Here is a 10,485-nt window from a genome sequence, read left to right as displayed (position 1 = left end):
GAGTGTGTGTGTGTGTGTGTGTGTGTGTGTGTGTGTGTGTGTGTGTGTGTGTGTGTGTTGGGGAGGGCGCCATCCAAGCCTTCAAATATGCTTTCCGTCTCTTGTCAAGGTCAAATGGCCTCCATTTCAGAACACTTTCCCTTTCAAACCTTTGCAGTCGTCTCGGTTTTTCCCATGAAAGGAATGAAAAGGAAACAGTGAAATAAAACATACGCCAACAAAGAGTGGAGTCGGGAGCTGACTGCAGGCAGAGCCACTGTGAGACCAGTGTCACACTCTGCTGGACCAGCCTTAGGGCAAGTCTGGAGCTGTAATGGTGGCTGTGAGATCTATCGTTTGTGAAGAACACGGCTTTTTAGAATGTTAGGGAACAGCCTGCTCCTATCATAAGGATGCTCTTGATACTGTGAAGCTGAACAACAGCCTCCAGCTGCTGGCAGCTCAGAAAATTAGGTACATTGTGAATAGCAAGGAGCCTTTCCTTGTAGGGTGTGTGCCAGTGGAAAGGTGGGAGTTTGAGAAAGGCACCGTGGGAAACAAAGGAAGCTCTTGGGCTGTGCTGGGAGCCTCAACAAAGAAGCCAGGGAAACAGGTTCATCTCCACGTCCAGGAGCACATCCCTGCGAGCAGCCTGACAAGTCACAAAAGAGACAATAGTTGCTTCTTATTTGTTGTTTTATTTTTCAAACTAGCTTCTCATGGGAAAGCAGTCAAGACTTTCATAATTTTTACTTGCTTTAGGGACTAAAGAGAGGGTTCAGCCATGAAGAATAACTCACCTCACAATGAGTAATAAAATTGCCAGCTAGTCCAACATGCCTAGGTAGACTGGTCAGTGCATTATCTTCTGGCAGAAATAATCTATATGGAAGCCAGAAGATAATTAAAAAGTTCATTAATAGGGAGGCAGAGGAAGGGGATTGCATTCAGAGATTAGCTCATTGCATTCTGATCCTCCTTTGCGCCCGGCTCTACACCTGGCTCATCCTGCCAAGAGGATTAGACTCAGTTGTACACTATTAACTCCGTCTTGCTCATAGGTCAACATAGGGGCCTTCCAGCTATGGCTTTGGTCATGCTTACAGAATAAGCAACCTCTACACCTTGTCTTTAGCCTGGAAAGTTGGGTTAACAGTAGGAAATTTTTAGCACAGTGTCTAACATATAACAAGAATTTTTGTTTTTTGAAACAGGGTTTCTCTGTATAACTGCCCTGGAACTTTGTAGACCAGGCTGGCCTTGAACTCACAGAGATCTGCCTGCTCACCCTCCCAAGTGCTGGGATTAAAAGTGTGTGCCACCACTGCCCGGCCTCTAACAGGTACTGCAAAAGTAGTGAATGATCTTTTACAGGTGTCTACTTGTTGGTGGGACAAAAGCTGAAATTCTCTACGTATTCTGTTTGTTTTTTGAGACAGGGTCTCACTCTGCAGCCTGTGTTGGCCTGGAACTCACTGTGTAGCCCACACTGGCCTAGAATTCATGACAATCCTGCCCTGCCTCAACCTCTCAAGAGAGAAAACTTCAGGTGTGTTCCACCATGCTTGGCTAACGCCGAGCATACTCTCTTTAAAGATGGAGCTGAATGCTGCCTCTACTACTTCAAACCTCATCCTGTACAGCGTTCCTCTCCATCGTCTCCTACTGTAAATCTCTTTTGCTAACAGTTCAAGTTGTCAACTGATGCATCAGAACAAGGGCACATTTTCATCTTATGTTATTCACGTTGTCCGTTCCTTTCTTCTGTAAATATTTATGAGAACCACTGTTAAGATTGGCAGGTACTGACATGGAGACAGTCCTGGTTCTCTTCCTACTCCAGACTCTTAAAAATGGCGGTGCCTGGCACCCCCTTTCCGTGCCTCCCAGCTCAGCTTCTACTTCCTAGATGAAGCCTTCATTCACCTCCAAAGATTTCTCACAGGGTTCAATCTTTACTCGTGCGGCTAAGTGCTCTTTGAAATTGCAGACTTGATGATTAGTTGGTGGGTGGCTCCAATTCCAGTTTGGTGCATAACCTCCATGGTAATAAGGTGGTCTGTTTGCTGAAGCCTTGCTCTGAATGCAGCTCACAGGATGCTGGAGAGTGTCTAAAGGGGGAAAGGAACACCAAGTAGGGACATGAACCTTGGAGACCCAACCAGACCGATGGAAAGGGGTCCTGCCTTGGCTTTGGGACCAGCTTTACAATTAATAAAATGGAGAGCCCTTAGCTAACAGAGAGGCACATGGCCATACTGTTCTGGAGGGAGGATGAGATTTCTGATTTCATAATTAGTGCCCTGAGGGCAAAATAAAGCAGAAGTTATTGGTTTAAGTCATATTTAGCACTAATGAGATGTGTTGAATTTGAATTGTTATAAAGCACAGAGGGAAATTTTTTTAAAGATTTTTTTTTATTGAGAAAAAAAATTTCCACCTCCTCCCAGCCTCCCACTCCTCCCACCCTCCCCAACTCCTCTTCCCCTCCCTCTCGAGTCTGAAGAGCAGTCAGGGTTCCCTGCCCTGTGGAAAGTCCGAAGTCCTCCCCCCTCCATCCTCCTGTTTTATAGATGAAAAAATTGGCATGTGCTTCATCTCAGTCATGCATCAACTCAGCAGATGGGGACGTGAGCCTGGGTCACAGATCTGTTATCTAGATTGATGAGATCTTTTTATAGTCAAACAATAAATACGTCGTATTTTTTGAAATAGGAATATTTCGTCGTCTTATAACTTTTCCATGAACACACACTTTACGGTTCACGGAAACGTGGTATGGTTTCTCTCTTCAACACTAGAGGATTGAACATGTCATTGAACATGCGAGTGCTCTACCACGGAGCTGTATCCACAGTTCCTTTGTAGCAGTTACTGTTTGTATTCTAGTCCAGCATTGAACCTGCTCTGCAACCCTGGGAGGCCTTGAGCTTTCTGTCCTCCTGACCCTGAGTAGCTGAGATATCAGGGTTGAGCTGCCAACCTGGCTGTTTTCTCTTAACAATTCTGTAACTTTTTCTCTAGATACAACCCAGAGATAATCTCAATATCTCTCTCTCTCTCTCTCTCTCTCTCTCTCTCTCTCTCTCTCTGTCCCTCTCCCTCTCCTTCTCCCTCTTTCCCTTTCTCTCCCTCCCCATCCACCTCTCTCCCTTCTCTTTCTCTCTCTCCTCCCTCCCCACCCACTGCCCTCTTCTCTCTGTATATCTTTGTGCTCAGACAGGGTTCTCATGTAACCCAGGCTGCCCTCACATTCCTGATCCTCTTGTTTCCACCTCCCAAGTATTGAGATCACAGGTGGGTGCCACCCTGCCTGGTTCCTCATTTTCTTTTAGAAAAATATACCAGCTAGTATTTTGTAGGGAGAAGTCTGGACTTCCTCTTGAATATGCTCTGAAATCTTCCTCTCCCCCTCTTACTTGCTTTCATCTCTGAATTCTTTCTTTGACAAGAACCTGGCAACACCAGGTATGGTTTCAATCTGGTCTCTGTTTCTGAGGTTTCTCGCTAATACCCACAACACAGTGATGTAGAGAGGTAGGTACAAGGTAATAGACAAGAAAACTGAAGGGAAAAACTGGCGGTGGGAGCCAGGCAGTTGTGGTCTCTCACAGGCAATCCCAGTCCTTTGAGGAAGAGGTGCTGTTTGAGACCAGCCTCAGCTATAGAGAACTTGATTTTTTCAAAAATCACATTTTTAAAACATTTTGTTCCTTACCTGCTGGTAGCTGTTCTGAGCTAAAACTGGGTGCCCTTGAAATCCATATATTCAAGCTCTCACTTAATCCGCTAGAGCCTCGGAATATACCTTTATTATTATTATTATTATGGACAATAATAACAGGGTCTTCCCTTGTAGCTCAGCCTGGTTGTGAATACATGAGCCTCCTGACTGCTTCCCAAGTGCTGGAATTACAGGTTTGTGTCATCACACCCAACTCAGAATCAATCAATTTCTCTCCCACCCCTCCTCAGCCCTCCACTCTTTTGTGTTTTTATTTATTTATTTATTGCTAGGAATGAATCCTGGGTTTGAAGCTAGGCAAACATTCTCGTACTGGTATCTATCTTTCTAATCCCATAGATAGATAGATAGATAGATAGATAGATAGATAGATAGATAGATAGATAGATAGATAGACAGACAGACAGACTTTTTTTTTTTTTTGAGTCAAAGTTTCCATAAGTTTTCCAGGCTGGCTTAGGTCTTACAATTCTCCTGCCTCAACCTCCTGTATAACTAGGATTACAGTTGTAAACCACACAACTGGTCAGAATGTGCACTTGTAGCCCGTTGTGCTGCCCGTGTGAAATAGCCAAATTTCTACCCAACTCTACTGTTACTTCGAGGATGTCTGTTGATTATAAGTTCCTGAGCAGGTGAGATTGCCAAAACCGGTTGCAACTAAGATAGCAGCCAGAGTGACCTCCCCCCCCCATTGTTATAGTTATCTTTCTGTTGTTGTAAGGAAATATCATGACCAAAAGCAACATAAGGATGAGTTCATTTTAGCTTATGGCTCCAGGGGTTGGATGTCCCTAATGTCAAGGAAGACATGGCAGCAGGAGCAAAAAACTGAGAGATTACATTTCTGTCACTCACAGGAAGCAGAGTGAACAAACCAGAAGTAGGGAGATGCTATAGATTCTGCAAAGCTCACCCCAGTGAGGTGCTTCCTCCAGCAAGGCTGCACCTCCTGAAGGTTCTATAACCTCTCCAAATACCACCACCAGCTAGGGATCAAGTGTTCAAATACATGAAGCTCTCAGAGACATTTTTTGTTTAAATAACACCAGCTAGCTTCATTATAATCTCATCTGCATATTAAATGGCACTTCGTCCCTGGACTACAGCAGTTGACAGTTACCTGATGATGACAGAAAGGAACCATCAAAGCAGCAAAAAAATAGTGGTGTCTGAATTTGAGGAAAATCTCCCATTCCCAGAAGAAAACATGAATATTCTTCTCTTTCACGTTTTTCATTGTATTTGATTTCCACAACCTCCAAGGACTGAGAAGGTGATTTGTTAGTCTGTCTCCAGATTATCCTGCTCTTTGACCAATAATAAGACAGATATAAGATGATAGATAGATAGATAGATAGATAGATAGATAGATAGATAGATAGATAGATAGATAGGAAGGAAGAGGCAGCAGTGGCACGAAGCTCTGGTTTGAGTTTCATCTGCTGTGACCAAAGCCTAACTCTCACCGCCCAGTGACTCTTAACAGGTGCAATGACACCATTTGATTGCAGTTTAGTCCAGCTGTTTGTCATTGTCTAGAACCATGGCTGTTTTAACTTGATCCATTGGTATGAGTGTTGGGATAGGATGAGATTTTTTTTCATTATCATCTGGACTTACCCCTCTCAGCCTTAGCTCTCATAGCTATCTATTGTAGGCAGAGACTGCTGTTCTTTCCCAGCCTCCCAGATCTCATCTATCCCTGGTTTTAGGCAGCTGCATGCAGCTCCCATCAGGCTGTAGCTGGACATGCCTAGTTGAAGGGTTAAGAAAACCAATGACTCTGATAACTAACAGCTTTCACAGGTTGAAGCTTGTCTAGATATTCTCTGATCACGGCAGCAATGAAGCAAAAGTGCTGGTCTGCATGTTTACATTTTAATTCCTGCCTGTAGTTTGGTAATGCTCCTACCATGAGCTGGGGGCACTGGGCCACTTGATACGACCTTGACTGTCAGGAAGAGATGTGCTCCTCTATCACCAAGCGGGAGTTCAGGCAGACAGTGTTGTACACGAGCAAGACTTCTGCAGTGATGGTTGTAGGCTTCCTCTTCTAGAGACTAAAAAGGCAGCCCCTTGGTACTCCTAGTGGATCTGCTGCTTAGCGAATTGTGGCCAAGGACTGGAGTGAAGGATTTGTTCAGATGTGGAAAATCAGACCTGCTCAGGTTTCCCTGGGAGTTTGGATGCCCTCCCCTCTGCTGTCTGGAAGAGGTCTGCTAAAATGTGGTGGATGTTTCTGTGAGATATGGACCACTTGGCAGATGGTTTCATATCACTGGCCCCGAGTAAAAGTGGCAGAAGCGCTGTGTGCTCCTGTGAGTGGCCCCTGTGTAACCCAACCCTTTTATGAGCCAAGTGCCCAGAACTCCAGCAGTGTCATAGTCACCGGAGAAATTCTGCACACACTTATGATTCTCAGCAAAATGAAAGCTTCTTCCTTGCTCATCTTAATGACCTAAATACTAATACTAAAGACATTAAATTACTCATTTAATGTCAATACTGTGACATAGTAGCCCTCAGTTCAAAGTTTTGATTTAAAGTAAGTATATAACTGCCAAGTCCCTGTTTGCAAAGGAAGAGGTCGTTTAAGTGTGCAGATGACCCGTTTAGATCTAGTCTGGACTACAGAGGATGAGCCTGCAGGAGATGAGAGAACCTTGTTCTTTTGCTGTGCTAATTCCTTTTCTGGGTCAGGAAATGGCCTGTAAGTTTGCCTGCTTCATCATGCAGCTCCTTCCTATGAAAAGGGAACTTGGGCTCTGTGAACAGACTGCAGACTCCAAAACTTAAATCCCACAGGTACTGTCTCCTATGGCTAGGAAAAACAATCCAGACTACATTAAAAAAAAATTACTAAACCAACAAGATGGCTCAGCAGGTAAAGGTGCTTGCCACCAAGTCTGATGACTTGAGATCAGTCCCCAGGACCCATAGGGTGGAAGGAAAGAATGGATTCTTGTAATTGTCCCCAACCTCCATACATGCCCCTCATTCACCACAAAATAAATACAAATTTTAAAAGCAAAAACAAACTGACTGGGTATAGCCAGCACATGCCTTTAATCCCAACACTAGGAAGACAGAGGCAGAGGCAGACAAATCTCTGTGAGTTCAAGACTAGTTGGGTCTATGTAGTGAAGATGGCTCAAAAAAAAGAAAGAAAGAAAAGAAAAGAAAAAAGAAAAATAACTTCTCAATCTAGGTGATGGAGTGTACTGCAATCTCAGCATTTGGAAAGTAGAAACCTAAGGATCAGAAAAAAGGGTTCTCCTAAAGGATAGAGAGATGGTGCGTTTGTTAAAAGCACTGGGCCCAGGTTTGGTTCCTGGCACCCACACAGTATCTTATAAACCTCTATAACTCTAGGAATCCAGAGCTCTCTTCAGATCCCTTGAGGCACCAGGCATACACATGTCGCACATATACATAAGCAAAACTCTCATACATGAGAGAAAAAAAAAGAAACATAGCTGGGATGTAGCTGGGGGTCCTTGTCTAGTGCGAGGCTGCGGATTCCATCTCCAATTACACACCCGCACACAAAAGACTGCCGTGGTGCACACACTTGTAATCCCAGTACCTTGGTACCTAGAGGCAGGAAGATCTGGAGTTCAAGGTCGTCCTTGGCTCTGTGGTGAGCTGGGCTCGAGAGACCTTGTCTCAGATCAGCCACACTTACAGAGATGCAAGGGAAGATGTGACTGGAAAAACCAGTGCTGGTAATGCCCGTGTTTGTGGGAATGCCAGAAACAGGCAATCTTGTGAGCTAGTGCTGCCAGTGTAAACACAGCCACCCCTTCGGTAGGGGCATTTAGCAATGTCTGTCAACACTGGGGCACTTACATTTGTGATTCAGCAATTCTGCCACTGAGAGTTTGCTAAAGAAAAGCTGGCAAAATATGTCAAAATCATGTGCCTGGGTTTGTGTTAAAATTTTATTATTTATTAAGTGTGTGTGTGTGTGTGCCTGTATGAGTTTATGTGCAAGTAGGTATCTATAGGAGGTAAAAAGAGGGTGTCAGATCACCTGGAATTGGAGTCCAGGAGGCTGTGAACTGCCTAATGTGGGGATGGGGACTGAACTCAGGTCCTCTGCAGGAGCAGCGAACACACTCATCCTTGAGCCATCTCTCCAGCCCTGAAAAGAGAAGTTTTGCTTCTGTTATTGTTGTTTGGTACTTTTCTAGAATGTTTGAATTTTTTAACTTACTTTTTGAGGCAGCGTCTCACACTATTGCTCAGGTTGGGCTGGAACTCACCGGTAGCCCAGGCTGGACTTGGACTTGGGGCCCTTTTCCTACTGCTGCCTTTCCAGTGCTGGGATTGCAAGTATGAGCCCTGTGCCCGGTATATTTGCAGGAAACTCTGAGCGTGTTCATGTGTGCACATGCTATGAGTGTGCCCATGAAGGCCCCAGCAGGACGTTGGGCTCCCTTCTCTGTAAGTCTCTCTCTTCTTCTTTCAGGACAGGTCCTGCCACCGAACGTGGAGCTAGGCTGGCAAGCCCCGGTGACCCTCCTATTTCCACCCTTCACAAACCTGGGGTTAAGGAGGGCACAACCACACCCAGCTTTTTACATGGGTGTTGTTATCTAACCCAGTTCCTCATGCTTGTACAGCAAGTGTTCTTACTCACTGAGCCATTTCTTCAGCTTGAAAAAAAAAGGGTTTGTTTTGGTTCATAATATTTAAATATATATACTATGGATATGCAAAACTATTTTAAAATAAATCTTTTGGGTCAGTGAGGTGGCTCAACAGGTAGAGATGCTTGGTACTAAACCTAAGCATCTGAGGTCACCTGAAGAGCCACATGGTGGAAGGAGAAAACTGACTCCATTTGTCCTCTGATGCCCACGGAGGGGTCATGCCAAACATGCATTTTCACACACTCACAAATAAATAAATATCAGTAAAATGGATCTTTTGAAAGAAGCCAAGGAACGTAAGAGATAAATGAGAGGAAGGGGAACTTTACATTAGAGAAATGATGGCTTCTCCTGAGCAAGCTGATTGTTTTAGCTGTGTGAATGAAAGCAATGGTATGTGAAGATTTGGGCGTTCTGAAGAGCAGTCAGTGGGAGGAGGAGGAAAGGGAGCATAAAAGACTAGAATCAGGGCCTGGTGACATGAATGCAGTATAGGTTCACACAACAGAAGAAAATAGCCTACTGCCACAGGTTGTCCCATGAGCTGTATGTGTGCGCCATGATGCACATACATACACACAACAAACAGAAAAGAGGAAGGCAGTGTTGTGCCCAGCTGGATGAAGATGAGAACCAGGGAATGAAGGAGGCCTCCCAGGTGGCAGGTAGCTGAGTGGAGGGTGAGCTGCCCATGTGAGCACCCAGAGGGAAGCAAGGGGTTAGTGAAGTTAAAGGCTAGGAAAGGCTGGGGAAGAAGAAAGTGAGTTTGGTCTTGGGGGTGATGGACTGAGGTTTGAACACATCGTGGGATTTGGAGCTATTGTGGACCATTTGTTCTCTGAGCACCACAAGGCCATTGTCCTTTTATCTTTGCAGCCAGCATTAACTCGGGACTTTCACAAGACTGGACCCATTAACTTCCCATTATGGAGGTGAGGTGAGAGACTCCCAAGACCCTTTCTTTCCCTGACAATAAATAGGCAGATACCGGTTATGGGAGACAGAGATGTTTTCTTGAGTGGTGCTCCTGCTGGAGACCTAGCCTTCTGTGAGTAACCCCAGTTAAACTCATTGGTTCACCACGCTATTGAGTGGACTTCTTCCACTGTCATTAGTTCCTCATCTGAGTTGAACGGTGCTTGTTGATCTTCCCAGGGATTAGTGCACATCAGGAACTCACAGAATTCTGGATTGGAAATGGAAAAAAAAAAAGAAAAAAAAAGAATCTGATGTGGACCAGATTGCTGCTGAAGATACCACATCAGGAAAGATGGTAAGCTGGGCAGTGGTGGCACACACCTTCAATTCCAGCACTCAGGGGCAGAGGTAGGCAGATCTCTTTAAGTTCAAGGCCAGCCTGGTCTACTAGACCAGTTGCAGGACAGATAGGGCTGTTACACAGAGAAACCCTGTCTTCGGGGAGGGTGGGGAAGATGGTAGCAGAAAGCAAGTATAAGGAGAGCATGGAGATGGAAAGACTTTCTGCTCAAGGGAGATTCTGAAGTTAGCAGTTGGGTAGAGGATGAGGAAGTGGTAGTGGAACAGAGGGGAAAACCAGAAGGGAGTGGTCCCCAATGTCTGCTCTTGCAAATGCAGGGCCTGGTTATTTAAGCTTTGCTTAAACCAGTGCCTCTTCTGTTTGGCCACACCTGCCCAATAAGATCTTAACTCCGAACGTTGTCTCTTGTCTTGAAAAAGATCACTCAAATGGGGCAGAGTGGCACACATTGAAAATTCAAGGCCAGTCTGGTCAATACAGTCAGTTCCAGCCCAACCCTGGCTGCATAGTGAAACCCACTGCAAAAAACAAGAAAATAGTCAGAAAGGAGCTAAGGATAGGAGTGCCTGCCTATCATGCCCAAAGCCCTGACACCATATAAACTGACCATGGGCCACACGTGAATGTAATCCCAGTAGTGGGAGGTCCAGGCGGGAGGATCACGAGTCAAGGCCACTGTCAACTATGTGGAGAGTTTGAGGCCTGTCTGAAATGTGTGAGACTTTTTTTTAAAAAAATTACCCGGTCTCAGTGAGCAACACACAAACACACACGCACACAGACAGAGACACACACACACACACACACAGAGAGAGAGAGAGAGA

The 10,485-nt window shown here is 45.1% G+C and overlaps 2 long non-coding RNA genes across 2 annotated transcripts in view; both read left to right on the top strand.

The window, feature by feature from the left end:
* LOC113458023 overlaps nucleotides 1-9,572 on the top strand; it is a 10,366-nt gene extending 794 nt beyond the window's left edge. Inside the window, exons 2-3 of the long non-coding RNA XR_003378468.1 lie at nucleotides 9,259-9,319; nucleotides 9,538-9,572. This is a non-coding gene — a long non-coding RNA (uncharacterized LOC113458023). The remainder of the gene's footprint in view (nucleotides 1-9,258; nucleotides 9,320-9,537) is intronic.
* Nucleotides 9,573-9,633: 61 nt separating this feature from the next.
* The window catches only part of LOC113458022, an 11,042-nt gene continuing 10,190 nt past the window's right edge, over nucleotides 9,634-10,485 (top strand). The window contains exon 1 of the long non-coding RNA XR_003378467.1: nucleotides 9,634-9,655. This is a non-coding gene — a long non-coding RNA (uncharacterized LOC113458022). The remainder of the gene's footprint in view (nucleotides 9,656-10,485) is intronic.

Source organism: Microtus ochrogaster, assembly GCF_000317375.1.
Source record: "Microtus ochrogaster isolate Prairie Vole_2 chromosome 14 unlocalized genomic scaffold, MicOch1.0 chr14_random_3, whole genome shotgun sequence".
Lineage (NCBI taxonomy): Eukaryota > Metazoa > Chordata > Mammalia > Rodentia > Cricetidae > Microtus > Microtus ochrogaster.
The sequence above is the reverse complement of the archived record's forward strand: the minus strand, read 5'-3'. Positions and strand labels throughout refer to the sequence as shown.